Source organism: Rana temporaria, chromosome 7 (genome assembly GCF_905171775.1).
Source record: "Rana temporaria chromosome 7, aRanTem1.1, whole genome shotgun sequence".
Classification (NCBI taxonomy): domain Eukaryota; kingdom Metazoa; phylum Chordata; class Amphibia; order Anura; family Ranidae; genus Rana; species Rana temporaria.
This window is the reverse complement of record NC_053495.1, coordinates 6229985-6250516: the sequence shown is the minus strand read 5'-3', so window position 1 is coordinate 6250516 and position 20532 is coordinate 6229985.

Below are 20532 nucleotides of genomic sequence, written 5' to 3'. Positions count from 1 at the left end.
GAGGTGGGGGCTTGTCCAGGATCAGTTTGGGAGGTGGGGGCTTGTCCGGGATCAGTTTGAGAGGTGGGGGCTTGTCCGGGATCAGTTTGGAAAGTGGGGGCTTGTCCGGGATCAGTTTGGAAGATGAGGGCTTGTCCGGGTTGAAAAGTAACACTGAATGTTACATGATTTACATAAAAATCTGCAACTGATATCTATAGGCTGATATGTACACAGGATCAGTTTTGGAGATGGGGACTTGTCCGGGATCAATTTGGAAGGTGGGGACTTGTCCGGGATCAGTTTTGGAGATGGGGACTTGTCCGGGATCGGTTTGGGAGGTGGGGGCTTGTCCAGGATCAGTTTTGGAGATGGGGACTTGTCCGGGATCGGTTTGGGAGGTGGGGGCTTGTCCAGGATCAGTTTGGGAGGTGGGGGCTTGTCCGGGATCAGTTTGAGAGGTGGGGGCTTGTCCGGGATCAATTTGGGAGGTGGGGGCTTTCCTGAGATCAATTTGGGAGGTGGGGGCTTTCCTGAGATCAATTTGGGAGGTGGGGGGGCTTGTCCAGGATCAGTTTGAGAGGTGGGGGCTTGTCCGGGATCAGTTTGGAAAGTGGGGGCTTGTCCGGGATCAGTTTGGAAGATGAGGGCTTGTCCGGGTTGAAAAGTAACACTGAATGTTACATGATTTACATAAAAATCTGCAACTGATATCTATAGGCTGATATGTACAGCCAGGTTGGGGCTGAGGGGAAGGCAGAAGAAGCTATCTCCTTGGGTACTTTATCAGGAGGAGCTCGCGTAAAGGGCAGGACTTGCAACCTGTGCAGCTGAGGAGGGGAAGGGACATAGTTTGGGATTTTTTGCCTTGGGTACTAAGCACTGTGTAGAGCACTGACTGTCCATCGATGATGCCTCATGACCAATGAACGTTAAGTATGGGTGCAGGGTATGGGCGAGGGCAGAGGGGGGGGGGTGAAAAAGAGTTGAGTCTCAAGAAAATGAGGAGGTACTCTTGAGCATAGCCAACAGCAGTGTGGAGAGCACAGAAACCGCATGACTACCACTGAATCTCAGGGATCTGTTAGTAACTTTACTGCCAACAGTAATAAATTGACGCGTCACAATATACAGCGACAGTATCATATTTCAGAAAAGCTCCACCTTTTATCATTAAAAAGCCATCTTTGACCTCAAATCAGTGACTTTGCCTAGGTTGAGATGATGTCATCAGTCTGCTGCAGGCAGGAAGAAGCATTTCCTCAGTCTCCCCTCCTCTCCAGTGATCAAGACAGCAACATTGTGACTCAAGGTGAGAGGATGCAGAAGGAAGCTGAGATGTGTAAGACATTTTTGTGAAGCAGGCACCTGGATGAAGCCTGAACGAAGATGGTGCCGTCCTTCTGGAGAGAAAAGCAGATGAAGGCGTGGTCAGGGTTACAATGACACATAACTGAGCTTGCGTGCATGTCACATGAAAGAATAAAAGCAATGCTGGCTCCACAATAAAGCTGGTTAGGCACAGAAATGTTGTTCTCCTCTATGGCAGTTCAGAATACAATCACAGTGATGATGTTTTATGACCATCCAGGAACCCAAGAATCCAGGGCTGTGCTTAGACAAGAGAGCACAGTGCCCCCTCAGTCTCTCACATGACACTGCAGCCTATGTCTGTTCTATATAACTGCCAGCAGCCAAGAGGCGGCTCTTTCATTAGGCAAATTAGGCGGTCGCCTAAGGCCTCACACTCACAGGGGCCTCACGGCCCCCTAATTTGCCTCTGCTTGAATTTTTTTACCCATTATGGGCATGAGTGGGGTTCCCGTGTCTAAGTTTTGCTTAAGGCCTCAGAAAGCCTAGAGACGCCTCTGTCTGGAGGCGGCCGCTTCTTCCAGGTTTTGGCCCCGATGATGTCGTGGCAGATCTCATGCGTGCACAGCCAGAGATTGGGCATGATCTTCGGTTTAGTGAGATCTCACGGAAAGGACACAGCCCAGGATATCCCAGGATAGACATGTGCAATTCGTTTAGTTCCGAATTCGTTTTTTTAACACATTTTTACAAATTAGTTCATTCAGAAATTTCTGAATTTTCAGATTTCCAAACTTACGAATTTTTGAGTTTTCAGAATTTAAGAAATTCAAAATTTTGGAAATCCGAAAATTCTGAAATTTTTAAAGATTTGAAAATTTGGAAATTTGGAAAACTTAGATTTTCGAATATCAGAATTTTCAAAATTCCAAATTTTCTCATTTCAGAATTTTCCAAATTTCAGAACTCTGAATTTTCCAAAATTTCCAAATTCCCAATTTTCGGAATTTCAGAAATTCGAAATTAGGTGGGGAGGGAAGGCTCATTGATGGAGGTGGGGAGGGAAGGCTCATTGATGGAGGTGGGGAGGGAAGGCTCATTGATGGAGGTGGGGAGAGAAGGCTCATTGATGGATTTGGGAAGGGAAGGCTCATTGATGGAGGTGGGGAGGGAAGGCTCATTGATTGAGGTGGGGAGGGAAGGCTCATTGATGGAGGTGGGGAGAGAAGGCTCATTGATGGAGGTGGGGAGGAAAGGCTCATTGATGGAGGTGGGGAGAGAAGGCTCATTGATGGAGGTGGGGAGGAAAGGCTCATTGATGGAGGTGGGGAGGGAAGGCTCATTGATGGAGGTGGGGAGGGAAGGCTCATTGATGGAGGTGGGGAGGGGAGGCTCATTGATGGAGGTGGGGAGGGAAGGCTCATTGGTGGAGATGGGGAGGGAAGGCTCATTGATTGAGGTGGGGAGGGAGGGCTCATTGATGGAGGTGGGGAGGGAAGGCTCATTAATGGAGGTGGGGAGGGGAGGCTCATTGATGGAGGTGGGGAGGGAAGGCTCATTGGTGGAGATGGGGAGGGAAGGCTCATTGATGGAGATGGGGAGGGAAGGCTCATTGATTGAGGTGGGGAGGGAAGGCTCATTGATGGAGGTGGGGAGGGAAGGCTCATTGATGGAGGTGGGGAGGGAAGGCTCATTGATGGAGATGGGGAGGGAAGGCTCATTGATGGAGGTGGGGAGGGAAGGCTCATTGATGGAGGTGGGGAGGGAAGGCTCATTGATGGAGGTGGGGAGGGAAGGCTCATTGATGGAGGTGGGGAGGGAAGGCTCATTGATGGAGGTGGGGAGGGAAGGCTCATTGATGGAAGTGGAGAGGGAAGGCTTGTTGATGGAGGTGGGGGTGGGGGAGGCCCATTGATGGAGGTGGGGAGGGAAGGCTCATTGATGGAGGTGGGGAGGGAAGGCTCATTGATGGAGGTGGGGAGGGAAGGGTCATTGATGGAGGTGGGGAGGGAAGGCTCATTGATGGAGGTCGGGAGGGAAGGCTCACTGATGGAGGTGGGGAGGGAAGGCTCATTGATGGAGGTGGAGAGGGAAGGCTCATTGATGGAGGTGGGGAGGGAAGGCTCATTGATGGAGGTGAGGAGGGAAGGCTCATTGATGGAGGTGGGGAGGGAAGGCTCATTGATGGAGGTGGGGAGGGAAGGCTCATTGATGGAGGTGGGGGAGGCTCCTTGATAGAGGTGGGGAGGGAAGGCTCATTGATGGAGGTGGGGAGGGAAGGCTCATTGATGGAGGTGGGGAGGGAAGGCTCATTGATGGAGGTGGGGAGGGAAGACTCATTGATGGAGGTGGGGAGGGGAGGCTCATTGATGGAGGTGGGGATGGAAGGCTCATTGATGGAGGTGGGGAGGGAAGGCTCATTGATGGAGGTCGAGAGGGAAGGCTCATTGATGGAGGTGGGGGTGGGGGAGGCTGGCCCGTGTAGTTTAATCCAATAGAAAAGCTACTAGAGCTTAAATTCCTGGAAAAATATATGTTGGTTCTGTCAGAACACACACACAACACTCCTGAACCTTGTGGACGGCCTTCCCAGAAGAGTTGAAGGTGTTATAGCTGCAAAGGGTGTATATTGAACCCTACGGACTAAGACTGGGATGCCATTAAAGTTAATGCCGGTGTCCCAATACTTTTGGTAATAAAGTGTATTATGAGGAATGGGTAGAACAGAACATATACACTATTTGTAGCCTTTGAAAGGGCCGACAACAGGAGGCGACCACACAGGTTATTCATTTAGGATTACAAAACATTTCTACTCAGACTTCAAAAAAAATCCAACAGTTTACTTTAAACGGCTTATTGCTGCCATTTCCAGCAGAGCTCCTCCACTTTACCCTTCAATCAGGTCGGGTTCAAAGCGATGGAGGGGGGGGGAGGGGTCACACACTGCGAATGGTTTCCGTATGTCTCATTAATGAATCAGTTCCAGGTGGAGGAGAAGTTTCTGAAGATTTCTAAAGTCACCTCCGAATCTCCACTAATCCAGTGATATAGGAAATGATCCCGGCCACCATGATCCTGATTCCTGACCACCGAGCATCGGCTGCCCCCGTCCTGTATCCTGACCACCGAGCATCGGCTGCCCCCATCCTGTATCCTGACCACCGAGCATCGGCTGCCCCCATCCTGTATCCTGACCACCGAGCATCGGCTGCCCCCGTCCTGTATACTGACCACGAGCATCGGCTGCCCCCGTCCTGTATCCTGACCACCGAGCATCGGCTGCCCCCGTCCTGTATCCTGACCACCGAGCATCGGCTGCCCCCGTCCTGTATACTGACCACGAGCATCGGCTGCCCCCATCCTGTATCCTAACCACCCAGCATCGGCTGCCCCCGTCCTGTATCCTGACCACCGAGCATCGGCTGCCCCCGTCCTGTATCCTGACCACCGAGCATCGGCTGCCCCCGTCCTGTATCCTGACCACCGAGCATCGGCTGCTCCCGTCCTGTATCCTGACCACCGAGCATCGGCTGCCCCCGTCCTGTATCCTGACCACCGAGCATCGGCTGCCCCCGTCCTGTATCCTGACCACTGAGCATCGGCTGCCCCCGTCCTGTATACTGACCACCGAGCATCGGCTGCCCCCGTCCTGTATCCTGACCACTGAGCATCGGCTGCCCCCGTCCTGTATACTGACCACCGAGCATCGGCTGCCCCCGTCCTGTATACTGACCACCGAGCATCGGCTGCCCCCGTCCTGTATCCTGACCACCGAGCATCGGCTGCCCCTGTCCTGTATACTGACCACCGAGCATCGGCTGCCCCCGTCCTGTATCCTGACCACCGAGCATCGGCTTCCCCCGTCCTGTGTCCTGACCACCGAGCATCGGCTGCCCCTGTCCTGTATACTGACCACCGAGCATCGGCTGCCCCCGTCCTGTATACTGACCACCGAGCATCGGCTGCCCCTGTCCTGTATCCCGACCACCGAGCATCGGCTGCCCCCGTCCTGTATCCCGACCACCGAGCATCGGCTGCCCCCGTCCTGTATCCTGACCACCGAGCATCGGCTGCCCCCGTCCTGTATCCTGACCACTAAGCATCGGCTGCCCCCGTCCTGTATCCTGACCACCGAGCATCGGCTGCCCCCGTCCTGTATACTGACCACCGAGCATCGGCTGTCCCCGTCCTGTATCCTGACCACCGAGCATCGGCTGCCCCCGTCCTGTATCCTGACCACCGAGCATCGGCTGCCCCCGTCCTGTATCCTGACCACCGAGCATCGGCTGCCCCCGTCCTGTATACTGAGTCTGACCACCGAGCATCGGCTGCCCCCATCCTGTATCCGGACCACTGAGCATCGGCTGCCCCCGTCCTGTATACTGAACACCGAGCATCGGCTGCCCCCGTCCTGTATACTAAACACCGAGCATCGGCTGCCCCCGTCCTGTATACTGACCACCGAGCATCGGCTGCCCCCGTCCTGTATCCTGACCACCGAGCATCGGCTGCCCCCGTCCTGTATACTGAGTCTGACCACCGAGCATCGGCTGCCCCCATCCTGTATCCGGACCACTGAGCATCGGCTGCCCCCGTCCTGTATACTGACCACCGAGCATCGGCTGCCCCCATCCTGTATCCGGACCACTGAGCATCGGCTGCCCCCGTCCTGTATACTGAACACCGAGCATCGGCTGCCCCCGTCCTGTATACTAAACACCGAGCATCGGCTGCCCCCGTCCTGTATACTGACCACCGAGCATCGGCTGCCCCCGTCCTGTATCCTGACCACCGAGCATCGGCTGCCCCCGTCCTGTATCCTGACCACCGAGCATCGGCTGCCCCCATCCTGTATCCGGACCACTGAGCATCGGCTGCCCCCGTCCTGTATACTGAACACCGAGCATCGGCTGCCCCCGTCCTGTATACTAAACACCGAGCATCGGCTGCCCCCGTCCTGTATACTGACCACCGAGCATCGGCTGCCCCCGTCCTGTATCCTGACCACCGACCATCGGCTGCCCCCGTCCTGTATCCTGACCACCGAGCATCGGCTGCCCCCGTCCTGTATCCTGACCACCGAGCATCGGCTGCCCCCGTCCTATATACTGACCACCGAGCATCGGCTGCCCCCGTCCTGTATCCTGACCACCGACCATCGGCTGCCCCCGTCCTGTATCCTGACCACCGAGCATCATTATTACACATAAAAGACCCCCCAAGGGCTCCCTATGTGAGATGATGGGACACTGACCCCCCAAGGGCTCCCTATGTGAGATGATGGGACACTGACGGTGAACATTGAGCAGAACATGGACTGGGATCCATCAGTCCATACGGAATACGGATACAATCCCCGTCTATATTTAGACAAAATCCTCAATGTGACCTCCATACATGTATTAATGTCACAGCGGAGAGACAATGAGAGATTTCGCCATAGAATAGGAATCTAATACCGATCAATATCACCGGACCCAACACGTGACACGTCTGTAATGATACATGTGTTACATGCAGAGAAAGACGATATCTTCACCTCTCCCAGGAGAATATCAAAAATATTAATAATATGAATATTAAAGAAAACGAGATTCACTGGTCCCTTTATTAGGTCCCCCTGGCTAGTCCCGGGGTGGACCCCCTTTGGCCTTCATTCTCGGTGGCAGAGATACAACAAGGTGTTGGAAACGTTCCTCAGAGATTTCCCTTCAATCTCCGTTCCACCACATCCCAAAGGGTCTCTATTGGATGAGATGTGGTGAGTGTGGAGGACATTGGAGGACAGGGACCTTATTGTCCAGTGGTGAGATGATTGGAGATGTGACATGGTGACATTATCCTGCTGGGAGGAGCCATCAGAAGATGGGGGCACTGGAGTCATAAAGGGATGGACATGGTCAGCGACAATACTCAGGGGGGCCGTGGTGTATAAACCATGGTGGGCCCAAAGTGTGTCCATCCCCCCCACCATTACACCCCCACCACCAGTCTGAACCGGTAATAGCCCCTCCCCCACACCATTACACCCCCCCCATCAGACTGAACCGGGGATACAAGGCAGGATGGATCCATGCACCAAATTCTGACCCACCATCTGAATGTCGCAGCTGAAATCCAGACTCATCAGACCAGGCAATGTTTATCCAATCTTCTATTCTCCAATTTTGGTGATCCTGTGCCAATTGTAGCCTCAGTTTCCTGTTCTTAGGTGACAGGAGTGGCACCCGGTGTGGTCTCTTGCTGCTGTAGCCCATCAGTGTAAGGAACATTCTTCCCACTGATCACCAATGTAAGGAACATTCTTCTCACTGATCACCAATGTAAGGGACACTCTTCTCACTGATCACCAATGTAAGGATCATTCTTCTCACTGATCACCAATGTAAGGAGCATTCTTCTCACTGATCACCAATGTAAGGGACATTCTTCTCACTGATCACCAATGTAAGGAACATTCTTCCCACTGATCACCAATGTAAGGGACATTCTTCCCACTGATCACCAATGTAAGGGACATTCTTCCCACTGATCACCAATGTAAGGAACATTCTTCCCACTGATCACCAATGTAAGGAACATTCTTCTCACTGATCACCAATGTAAGGAACATTCTTCTCACTGATCACCAATGTAAGGGACATTCTTCTCACTGATCACCAATGTAAGGAACATTCTTCCCACTGATCACCAATGTAAGGGACATTCTTCCCACTGATCACCAATGTAAGGGACATTCTTCCCACTGATCACCAATGTAAGGAACATTCTTCCCACTGATCACCAATGTAAGGAACATTCTTCTCACTGATCACCAATGTAAGGGACACTCTTCTCACTGATCACCAATGTAAGGGACACTCTTCTCACTGATCACCAATGTAAGGAACATTCTTCTCACTGATCACCAATGTAAGGAACATTCTTCCCACTGATCACCAATGTAAGGGACATTCTTCTCATTGATCACCAATGTAAGGGACATTCTTCCCACTGATCACCAATGTAAGGGACATTCTTCTCACTGATCACCAATGTAAGGAACATTCTTCCCACTGATCACCAATGTAAGGGACATTCTTCTCATTGATCACCAATGTAAGGGACATTCTTCTCACTGATCACCAATGTAAGGGACATTCTTCTCACTGATCACCAATGTAAGGAACATTCTTCCCACTGATCACCAATGTAAGGGACATTCTTCTCATTGATCACCAATGTAAGGGACATTCTTCTCACTGATCACCAATGTAAGGGACATTCTTCTCACTGATCACCAATGTAAGGGACACTCTTCTCACTGATCACCAATGTAAGGAACATTCTTCTCACTGATCACCAATGTAAGGAACATTCTTCCCACTGATCACCAATGTAAGGAACATTCTTCCCACTGATCACCAATGTAAGGAACATTCTTCTCACTGATCACCAATGTAAGGGACATTCTTCCCACTGATCACCAATGTAAGGAACATTCTTCCCACTGATCACCAATGTAAGGAACATTCTTCCCACTGATCACCAATGTAAGGAACATTCTTCTCACTGATCACCAATGTAAGGGACATTCTTCCCACTGATCACCAATGTAAGGAACATTCTTCCCACTGATCACCAATGTAAGGAACATTCTTCCCACTGATCACCAATGTAAGGGACATTCTTCTCACTGATCACCAATGTAAGGGACATTCTTCTCACTGATCATTAATGTAAGGGACATTCTTCTCAGTGAGAAGAATGTCCCTTACATTGGTGATCAGTGGGAAGAATGTTCCTTACATTGGTGATCAGTGAGAAGAATGTCCCTTACATTGGTGATCAGTGGGAAGAATGTTCCTTACATTGGTGATCAGTGAGAAGAATGTCCCTTACATTGGTGATCAGTGGGAAGAATGTTCCTTACATTGGTGATCAGTGAGAAGAATGTCCCTTACATTGGTGATCAGTGGGAAGAATGTTCCTTACATTGGTGATCAGTGAGAAGAATGTCCCTTACATTGGTGATCAGTGGGAAGAATGTTCCTTACATTGGTGATCAGTGAGAAGAATGTCCCTTACATTGGTGATCAGTGAGAAGAATGTTCCTTACATTGGTGATCAGTGAGAAGAATGTTCCTTACATTGGTGATCAGTGAGAAGAATGTTCCTTACATTGGTGATCAGTGGGAAGAATGTCCCTTACATTGGTGATCAGTGAGAAGAATGTCCCTTACATTGGTGATCAATGAGAAGAATGTCCCTTACATTGGTGATCAGTGGGAAGAATGTTCCTTACATTGGTGATCAGTGAGAAGAATGTCCCTTACATTGGTGATCAGTGAGAAGAATGTCCCTTACATTGGTGATCAGTGGGAAGAATGTCCCTTACATTGGTGATCAGTGGGAAGAATGTCCCTTACATTGGTGATCAGTGGGAAGAATGTCCCTTACATTGGTGATCAGTGGGAAGAATGTCCCTTACATTGGTGATCAGTGGGAAGAATGTCCCTTACATTGGTGATCAGTGGGAAGAATGTCCCTTACATTGGTGATCAGTGGGAAGAATGTCCCTTACATTGGTGATCAGTGAGAAGAATGCTCCTTACATTGGTGATCAGTGGGAAGAATGTTCCTTACATTGGTGATCAGTGGGAAGAATGTCCCTTACATTGGTGATCAGTGAGAAGAAGGCTCCTTACATTGGTGATCAGTGGGAAGAATGTCCCTTACATTGGTGATCAGTGGGAAGAATGTCCCTTACATTGGTGATCAGTGGGAAGAATGTCCCTTACATTGGTGATCAGTGGGAAGAATGTCCCTTACATTGGTGATCAGTGGGAAGAATGTCCCTTACATTGGTGATCAGTGAGAAGAATGTTCCTTACATTGGTGATCAGTGAGAAGAATGTCCCTTACATTGGTGATCAGTGGGAAGAATGTCCCTTACATTGGTGATCAGTGGGAAGAATGTCCCTTACATTGGTGATCAGTGGGAAGAATGTCCCTTACATTGGTGATCAGTGAGAAGAATGTTCCTTACATTGGTGATCAGTGAGAAGAATGTTCCTTACATTGGTGATCAGTGGGAAGAATGTCCCTTACATTGGTGATCAGTGGGAAGAATGTCCCTTACATTGGTGATCAGTGGGAAGAATGTCCCTTACATTGGTGATCAGTGAGAAGAATGCTCCTTACATTGGTGATCAGTGGGAAGAATGTTCCTTACATTGGTGATCAGTGGGAAGAATGTCCCTTACATTGGTGATCAGTGAGAAGAAGGCTCCTTACATTGGTGATCAGTGGGAAGAATGTCCCTTACATTGGTGATCAGTGGGAAGAATGTTCCTTACAATAAAAAGCCATAATTCACTGCCCTGACTGCTTACATCGGATGAAAAGTAAAATCTGATTGGTTAAACAGATTCCTGTAGGTTATCCTTTTTCTTAGCAGAGAATAGAGAAAGCAGATAATTGTAGCATTTCCCTCTTCCTCCCACAAGGGGGCAGAATAGCTGCATTATTTAGGAATTGGCTGTAAGAATCCTCCAGGAAGGACTGTGTGTGTTTTATTCATGGGAAGAAGGTGCATTATTCTGTTTCATGAATATTTCCAGCAGAAAAACGAGGACAGAGACTTATAGGAAGTTTGCCGGGCTTTACATCGCCCAGGGAAAAAAATCGCCTGGAGCTATAGGAGCGGGAAGAGAGGGAGAAGGGCGATGCGCGGTGTTTGGGGGCGCATTAGTGAGCATGGCACAGTGGCTGCGTTTGATGGGCACAGTGGTGGCATTTGATGGGCACAGTGGCTGCGTTTGATGGGCACAGTGGTGGCATTTGATGGGCACAGTGGCGGCGTTTGATGGGCACAGTGGTGGCAATTGATGGGCACAGTGGCTGCGTTTGATGGGCACAGTGAGGCTGCAATTGATGTTTTTTTTTTTTTCGTTTGTTTGCGCCCCCACAAAAATGTTGAGCACCAGCCGCCACTGATTGCGGGTAAATCTACAATGGAAACATTCTGGAAGTATTCCTTGGCATTGGGGCAGAAAAAATCTTCCACCCAATTCTACTACAAATGTTTGGGGGGCAACACCATATTAATGGCCACGGTGGAGGACAAATCCATATTAATGGCCACGGTGGAGGACAACTCCATATTAATGGCTGCAGTGGGGGACAACTCCATATTAATGACCACGGTGGGGGACAACTCCATATTAATGGCCACGGCGGGGGGCAACTTCATATTAATGGCCACGGTGGGGGACAACTCCATATTAATGGCCACGGTGGAGGACAACTCCATATTAATGGCTGCAGTGGGGGACAACTCCATATTAATGGCCATGGCGGGGGACAACTCCATATTAATGGCCACGGTGGGGGTCAACTCCATATTAATGGCCACGGTGGGGGGCAACTCCATATTAATGGCCACGGTGGGGGGCAACTCCATATTAATAGCCACCGTGGGGGACAACTCCATATTAATGGCCACGGCGGGGGGCAACTCCATATTAATAGCCACAGTGGGGGACAACTCCATATTAATGGCCACGGCGGGGGGCAACTCCATATTAATAGCCACGGTGGGGGACAACTCCATATTAATGGCCACGGCGGGGGGCAACTTTATATTTATGGCCACGGTGGAGGACAACTCCATATTAATGGCTGCAGTGGGGGACAACTCCATATTAATGGCCACGGCGGGGGGCAACTCCATATTAATGGCCACGGCGGGGGGCAACTCCATATTAATGGCCATGGCGGGGGGCAACTTCATATTAATGGCCGTGGTGGAAGACAACCCCATTTTAGTGGCCACAGTGGGGCACAACTCGACATTAATGGCCACAGTGGAGGACAACCCCATATTAATGGCCACGGCGGGGGTCAACTCCATATTAATGGCCACGCTGGGGGGCAACTTCATATTAATGGCCACGGCGGGGGACAACTCCATATTAATGTCTGCAGTGGGGGACAACTCCATATTAATGGCCACGGCAGGGGGGCAACTCCATATTAATGGCCACGGCGGGGGGGCAACTTCATATTAATGGCCATGGCGGGGGGCAACTCCATATTAATAGCCACGGTGGGGGGCAACTCCATATTAATGGCCACGGTGGGGGGCAACTCCATATTAATGGCCACGGTGGAGGACAACCTCATATTAATGGCTGCAGTGGGGCACAACTCCATATTAATGGCTGCAGTGGGGGACAACTCCATATTAATGGCCACGGCGGGGGGCAACTTCATATTAATGGCCACGGCGGGGGGCAACTCCATATTAATGGCCACGGCAGGGGGCAACTCCATGTTAATGGCCACGGCGGGGGGCAACTCCATGTTAATGGCCACGGTGGGGGGCAACTTCATATTAATGGCTGCAGTGGGGGGCAACTCCATATTAATGGCCACGGCGGGGGGCAACTCCATATTAATGGCCACGGCGGGGGGGGGGAAACTTCATATTAATGGCCATGGTGGAAGACAACCCCATTTTAATGGCCACAGTGGGGCACAACTCCATATTAATAGCCACGGTGGGGGACAACTCCATATTAATGGCCACGGCGGGGGGCAACTCCATGTTAATGGCCACGGCGGGGGGCAACTCCATATTAATGGCCACGGTGGGGGGCAACTTCATATTAATGGCCACGGCGGGGGGCAACTCCATGTTAATGGCCACGGTGGGGGGCAACTTCATATTAATGGCCACGGCGGGGGTCAACTCCATATAAGTCTTTCCAGAAAAATCTTTCCACAAAGTGAGGCCAACTCTGTATTTACGACCATGGGGAGAAATTCCATATTGATGGCCACGGAGGAGGAAAACTCCATATTCATAGACATGGTGGTGGGAACTCTGTATTTTATTGGCCATGGGAATGGGGGGGGGGGGGGGCAGCTCAATACTAATGGCCATGGCTTTGGAATGGGTACTTTCTACGATGGTCTGAAGTCTGTAGAACTTTGATCGTATTTCTCATAAAAGAGTATCATTTCTTTTCTTTTATGAACCGTATCAATCACGAAGCTTCATGAGACATGTTTTGTATGTGGGTGACGGTGTTGGAAGACACGGCCGGGATCTGATTTTACCTGAACATGTCACACAATGTCCTCATCAGGGAATGTTCTGCTCTCAGACTGGGCAGTAAGTTCTCCATCTCACTTCATCCGCTAAATCTACGGCGTAGGCCGGGGAGGTGACATCATGGGGAACTTTAATGTCCCTTCCGTCCGGTGACATTGTGTAGGAGTTTTATGTGATTTATACCGACCTGTCTGTACAAGAAGCTCCATGGGGGAACTTTACCAGGTGTGGTCCGTGAGAGTCCAACACCGGCTACGGACCAACCAGAATAGGCAAAAGATGGAAGACATCTCTGGGGTAGATTCAGTAAGCAATTGCGTCTGCGTAACCATAGTTACGCAGACGCAATTGCTTAATTGCGCCGGCGTATCGACTGCTCCTGATTCAGGAAGCTCGATACGCCGACTGCAGCCTAAGATATGCCTGGCATAAGGCTCTTATGCCAGTCATATCGTAGGCTGCATTCTACGATGGCCGCTAGGTGGCGTTCCCTAACCCTAACCCTAACCCTATAATTGCATACTAACGCCGATTCACAACCGTACGCGCGCCCTATGTACGCAGTTTACGTCGTTTACGTTCGTCGGGTTCCGCGTAAGGCTGCTCCTGCTATTAGCAGGGGCAGCCAATGCTAAGTATACCCGTCATTCCCGCGTCGCAATGTTTGAAAATTACGTCGTTTGCGTAAGTGAATCGTGAATGGCGCTGGACGCCATTTACGTTCACGTTGAAGCAAATGACGTCCTTGCGACGTCGGGAAAGTTTCCCGACGGAGCATGCGCACTACGTTCGGCGCGGGAACGCGTCTAATTTAAATGATCCACACCCCTACGGGATCATTTAAATTACACGCCCTTACGCCGGGCATTTTTAAGGAGCGCCCGCGCAAATTACGTAGCTACTGCTTCATGAATGAAGCGTAGCGCACGAAATTTACGGAGGCGCAGCGTTAAAACAGTACGCTGCGCCTCCGTAAGAGGGCGCAAAAGGTACCTGAATCTACCCCTCTGACTTGTAATGATTGCCTAAAAAAAAAAAGCCTATGGCCCGGATTCACAAAGCACTTGCGCCGACGTATCTCGAGATACGCCGCAAAAATGCGCTGTCGTATCTGTGCGCCGGACTCAGAAACTAAGATACGCCTGAAAATAGGCTTCATCCGACCGACGTAGCTTGCCTACGCCGGCGTAGAGTGGGCGCATATTTACGCTGGACGTATTTGGCGCTCCCATTGATTTTCTATTCACATATGCAAATGAGGGAGATACGCCGATTCACGAACGTACGTCCGTCCGACGCAGTGCGCGTAATGCCCTACGTCCGGCATAAAGTTATGCCACATAAAGGAGGTGTAACTCAGCAGCATCCATGCAAAGGGCTGCACCAGGGAACACAAGCCGACGTATTTTACGTATTTTACGTAGGATGTGAATATGACTAGGCGTAGGTTACGTTCACGCCGTAGGCAGTGATCCGACGTATCATAGGGAGTTGTTCCGACGTGATTGTAAGCATGCGCACTGAGATGCGCCCACGGGACGGCGCATGCGCAGTTGGCGATTCGTATCTGTCTGCCGCTCGGCCCATCATTTGAATGGGGTCACGCCTCATTAGCATGGCTCACGCCCACTTCCACTTACGCCGACTTACGCCTTGGAAGCCCAGCGCAGTTTTGGGAGGAAGTGTTTTGTGAATTCCATGCTTGCCTCTGTGCGCTGCGTCGGCGTAGCGTAAAGGAGATACGCTACGGCGGCATAAATGTGCGCCAGTGTCTGTGAATCCGGGACTCTGTATCTATCTATCTATCTATCTATCTATCTATCTATCTATCTATCTATCTATCTATCTATCTCTATTAGTGTCTGGTCTTTAACCCCCGCCCCCCCCGTCACATCCATCTGCTCAGCATACAATCCAGTCTTCTGTTCCTCCTCATACAGACCCCGATCAATCAATCAATCAATATGTCATTCCGATTCTCCACCGTCATTCCCCGTCTGGCTCCATCCATCTTCTGTGTTACCTGCAGCCATCAGATCCGTCTCCAGTTACCTGCAGCCTCATTCCCCCCCCCCCCCCCCCCCCCCCCTGTAATGTCACTCTTCCATCCAATGTCCTCCATTATTTTAGATCTCTCTGGCCTCCAGCTTCCTGATCAGCCTCCCTCATCAATCTCCAATCCATCACATTTCTGACCCGACAACCCCAGATGGGGACATTCCACAGACGTCACCCTGACATTTCCTGACATATGAAGACATCCTGAGCTCTTAGGTCTCTACACCTGCTGTGCCCATTATGAGGGGTTCCCACCATCCCTGTGCTGAGTTCCATCGTCTTTGCACCTGATGTGCCCATTATAAAGGTTCTCCACCATCCCTGTGTTGAGTTTCCAGGTCTATACACCCACTATGCCCATTATGAGGGGTTCTCACCATCCCTGTGCTGAGGTTTCAGGTCTGTATCCCTGCTGTGCCCATTATGGGGGGGGTCCCACAATTCCAAGTGCTGAGTTCCATTGTCTTTGCACCTGCTGTGCCCATTATGAGGGTTCTCCACCATCCCTGTGCTGAGTTCCTGTATCAGCAAACCTGCTGTGCCCATTATGAGGAGTTCCCACCATCCCTGTGCTGAGTCCCCGGGTCTGTACACCCGCTGTGCCCATTATGAGGGGTTCCCACCATCCCTGTGCTGAGTTCCCGGGTCTGTACACCTGCTGTGCCCATTATGAGGAGTTCCCACCATCCCTGTGCTGAGTCCCCGGGTCTGTACACCCGCTGTGCCCATTATGAGGGGTTCCCACCATCCCTGTGCTGAGTTCCCGGGTCTGTACACCCGCTGTGCCCATTATGAGGAGTTCCCACCATCCCTGTGCTGAGTTCCCGGGTCTGTACACCCGCTGTGCCCATTATGAGGAGTTCCCACCATCCCTGTGCTGAGTTCCCGGGTCTGTACACCCGCTGTGCCCATGATGAGGAGTTCCCACCATCCCTGTGCTGAGTTCCCAGGTCTGTACACCCGCTGTGCCCATTATGAGGAGTTCCCACCATCCCTGTGCTGAGTTCCCGGGTCTGTACACCCCGCTGTGCCCATGATGAGGGGTTCTCACCATCCCTGTGCTGAGTTCCCGGGTCTGTACACCCCGCTGTGCCCATTATGAGGGGTTCCCCCCATCCCTGTGCTGAGTTCCCGGGTCTGTACACCCGCTGTGCCCATTATGAGGGGTTCCCCCCATCCCTGTGCTGAGTTCCCGGGTCTGTACACCCGCTGTGCCCATTGTGAGGGGTTCCCACCATCCCTGTGCTGAGTTCCCGGGTCTGTACACCTGCTGTGCCCATTATGAGGGGTTCCCACCATCCCTGTGCTGAGTTCCCGGGTCTGTACACCCGCTGTGCCCATTATGAGGGGTTCCCCCCATCCCTGTGCTGAGTTCCCGGGTCTGTACACCCGCTGTGCCCATTATGAGGGGTTCCCACCATCCCTGTGCTGAGTTCCCGGGTCTGTACACCCGCTGTGCCCATTATGAGGGGTTCCCACCATCCCTGTGCCGAGTTGCCGGGTCTGTACACCCGCTGTGCCCATTATGAGGGGTTCCCACCATCCCTGTGCCGAGTTGCCGGGTCTGTACACCCGCTGTGCCCATTATGAGGGGTTCCCACCATCCCTGTGCTGAGTTCCCGGGTCTGTACACCTGCTGTGCCCATGATGAGGGGTAGTGGTAAAGATGATAGAAATAAATAATATATAATGTAATAAATAAATGATAGCGGCGGAGATATTTATTCCTCTAAGTCGGGGAAACAGAAGCAGGTGATGGGAATATAAAGGGAAGACACAACACAAGCCAGTGAGTGATTTGGCCTCTAGGACGCCACCTTCTGTATATCCGATCCGTCAGTTGTGGGTCCCTCTGTATGTTCTGTACATAGAACTGTCGTGTCCCATGTGCTCCAGTCGCTCAGTTCTGAGTTTCTGATTCTTCCAGTCTGTTGGTGCCATTGTCTGCCAACCTACAGCAATCACACTGTGCCAACTCAGGCGCCCAACCTGTCCATCTGCCGGTGTCTCTCCATCCAGCCCCCGTCTGCCTGTCCTCTGTACCTCCGAAGGACATCTAATAACAGACAAGACTGGGGGGCCTCTTGGTTGGATTATTAGGCGACACGCCATTTGGTGGGGGGGGGGGGCAAAACATTGACGCTTTTCCCATCCCACTGAGCAACTTGCGACACTCCCCCTCGCCTCTCAATTTGCGACACTCCCCCTCGCTTCTCAATTTGCGACACTCCCCCTCGCTTCTCAATTTGCGACACTCCCCCTCGCTTCTCAATTTGCGACACTCCCCCCCGCTCCTCAATTCTCGACACTCCCCCCTCGCTTCTCAATTTGCGACACTCCCCCTCGCTTCTCAATTTGCGACACTCCCCCTCGCTTCTCAATTTGCGACACTCCCCCTCGCTTCTCAATTTGCGACACTCCCCCCCCGCTCCTCAATTCTCGACACTCCCCCTTGCTTCTCAATTTGCGACACTCCCCCTCGCTTCTCAATTTGCGACACTCACCCACGCTTCTCAATTTGCGGCACTCCCCCTCGCTTCTCAATTTGCGACACTCCCCCTCGCTTCTCAATTTGCGACCACTCCCCCTCGCTTCTCAATTTGCGACACTCCCCCCCCCCCTTCTCAATTTGCGACACTCCCCCCCCGCTTCTCAATTTGCGACACTCCCCCCCCCGCTTCTCAATTTGCGACACTCCCCCTCGCTTCTCAATTTGCGACACTCCCCCTCGCTTCTCAATTTGCGACACTCCCCCTCGCTTCTCAATTTGCGACACTCCCCCTCACTTCTCAATTTACAACACTCCCCCTCGCTTCTCAATTTGCGACACTCCCCCTCGCTTCTTAATTTGCGACACTCCCCCTCGCTTCTTAATTTGCGACACTCCCCCTCGCTTCTCAATTTGCGACACTCCCCCTCGCTTCTCAATTTGCGACACTCCCCCTCGCTTCTCAATTTGCGACACTCCCCCTCGCTTCTCAATTTGCGACACTCCCCCTCGCTCCTCAATTTGCGACACTCCCCCTCGCTTCTTAATTTGCGACACTCCCCCTCGCTTCTCAATTTGCGACACTCACCCTCGCCTCTCAATTTGCGACACTCCCCCTCGCTTCTCAATTTGCGACACTCCCCCTCGCTTCTCAATATTCGACACTCCCCCTCGCTTCTCAATTTGCGACACTCCCCCTCGCTTCTCAATTTGCCAATTTGCGACACTCCCCATCGCTTCTCAATTTGCCACACTCCCCCCCGCTTCTCAATTTGCGACACTCCCCCTCGCTTCTCAATTTGCGACACTCCCCCTCGCTCCTCAATTTGCGACACTCCCCCTCGCTTCCCAATTTTTGACACTCACCCCCGCTCCTCAATTTGCGACACTCCCCCTCGCTTCCCAATTTTTGACACTCCCCCTAGCTTCTCAATTTGCGACACTCCCCCTCGCTTCTCAATTTGCGACACTCCCCCCCGCTTCTCAATTTGCGACACTCCCCCCCCGCTTCTCAATTTGCGACACTCCCCCTCGCTTCTCAATTTGCGACACTCCCCCTCGCTTCTCAATTTGCGACACTTCAACTCGCTTCTCAATTTGCGACACTCCCCCTCGCTTCTTAATTTGCGACACTCCCCCTCGCTTCTCAATTTGCGACACTCAACCCCCGCTTCTCAATTTGTGACACTCCCCCTCGCTTCTCAATTTGCGACACTCCCCCCCTCGCCTCTCAATTTGCGACACTCCCCCTCGCCTCTCAATTTGCGACACTCCCCCCTCGCTTCTCAATTTGCGACACTCCCCCCTCGCTTCTCAATTTGCGACACTCCCCCCCGCTTCTCAATTTGCGACACTCCCCCCCACAGCTTCTCAATTTGCGACACTCCCCCTCCGCTTCGAGGCGGCAGCACCCCCCCCCCCCCCCCCGGTTCTCAGTTCCAGGGAGCCCATGCCTGAAGCTGTGCAAGGGGCCCCAAAATTCCCGATGGCGGCCCTGCTTGCACATCATGAACGGTGGGGGTGGGGGGGGGGGCGCAGTTTGTATCTTTGCCCTGGGCACTACTTGCGGTTTCACGTGCAGCAAAACATCAGTGGTATATGCGTTGTAGAGTACGGCGCTGTGTTGGGCTCAAATGTACCACGCACTGGGCTACTATTGGCGATGAATGGCGCCGACGCAGCACCGCAACGCGTCGCACATAAAGCAGGCGCATTGCCACGCATTTAGTGCCACATTGCACAAGAATGGACCTTACAATGTAGAGCCGCCTGTCTGGTTTACACGTTTTTTTTCTGTGTTTTAGTCATTATCTCCTCTTCTGGTTTGAGGCGCCCCCATTAATCCGTCATCAGCGCCACCGCAGCTTCTGATCCCCCGAACGTCCTGTTCATCCTCCTCCATAGAACATCAGGTCCTTGTCCTCCGTCTTCCCTCCATCCGGTGTCACCCCCATCCTCTTCCCTGCTCCTCCATGTCTACCTGGACCAGCGCTCCCCCCCCCCCCCCCCCCCCGTGTCTCCCCCCCCCCCTCCTTCATCTATTGATCTCACGCTTTATCATCTGCAGACATCCAGACCTGGAAGACTTTGTGGTTTTCTTTCAGGAGAAGATGAAAGTCTCTCTCTCTCTGCCCTTGAAGGCGAACAGCCAAGAGAGAAGTAATAAGTGAGCTCCTCTGGTTTATTTATCACATCTTCTTCTATACTGATCTCCCACAGAAAATAACCGACACAGCCAATACCCATCATTAAAAGTCACATCTCCCTCCATACTGATCTCCCACGGAAAATAACCGACACAGCCAATAACCGCCATGAATAGACACTTCTCTCTCCATACTGATCCTCTACAGAAAATAACCGACACAGCCAATAACCGCCATGAAAAGTCACATCTCCTTCCATACAGATCTCCCACAGAAAATAACCGACACAGCCAATACCCATCATTAAAAGTCACATCTCCCTCCCATACTGATCTCCCACGGAAAATAACAGACACAGCCAATACCCATCATTAAAAGTCACATCTCCCTCCCATACTGATCTCCCACAGAAAATAACAGACACAGTCAATAGCCGCCATGAAAAG